Source organism: Penaeus monodon, chromosome 19 (assembly GCF_015228065.2).
Source record: "Penaeus monodon isolate SGIC_2016 chromosome 19, NSTDA_Pmon_1, whole genome shotgun sequence".
Taxonomy (NCBI): Eukaryota; Metazoa; Arthropoda; class Malacostraca; order Decapoda; family Penaeidae; genus Penaeus; species Penaeus monodon.
The window spans coordinates 47,683,836-47,684,199 of NC_051404.1; the positions used below are offsets into that span (position 1 = coordinate 47,683,836).

A 364-nucleotide genomic window follows, 5' to 3' on the forward strand; every position below is an offset into this window, starting at 1 on the left:
GTGAACTCCGCTACCCGAACAGGTCAACATTCCGTCCCCGAAAAAGAAAGGAAGAAAGAGTTAGAGTTCCGGCCGTGAGCCCCGTGAATCCAACGCACACACACAGGTCCATATAACGGCGAGCAGTTGTTCACATTCTAATGAGGTTGGGTCATGACTTCTGGGAATCGCGAACACGCTCACTCATTCCGGTCTGCTGAAGGGAGAAGCAGAAGAAGGCGCGAACGTTGTCTAGCGATTCTTAAAAGACAATTAGAAGGCCAGTGGAGTCGCCGAGGCACCGTTAGCCAAGCCAAGGATGCACTTGAGCGAATGCAGTGGCCGCTGGCGGATCACGCCGCGGCCGGACTGATCAGCCGAGTGT

The 364-nt window shown here is 54.7% G+C and overlaps 1 protein-coding gene across 1 annotated transcript in view; it reads left to right on the forward strand.

Moving 5' to 3' along the window:
* The window catches only part of LOC119585276 (cadherin-87A-like), a 49,841-nt gene that overhangs the window by 11,041 nt on the left and 38,436 nt on the right, over positions 1 to 364 (forward strand). The window lies entirely within an intron of this gene.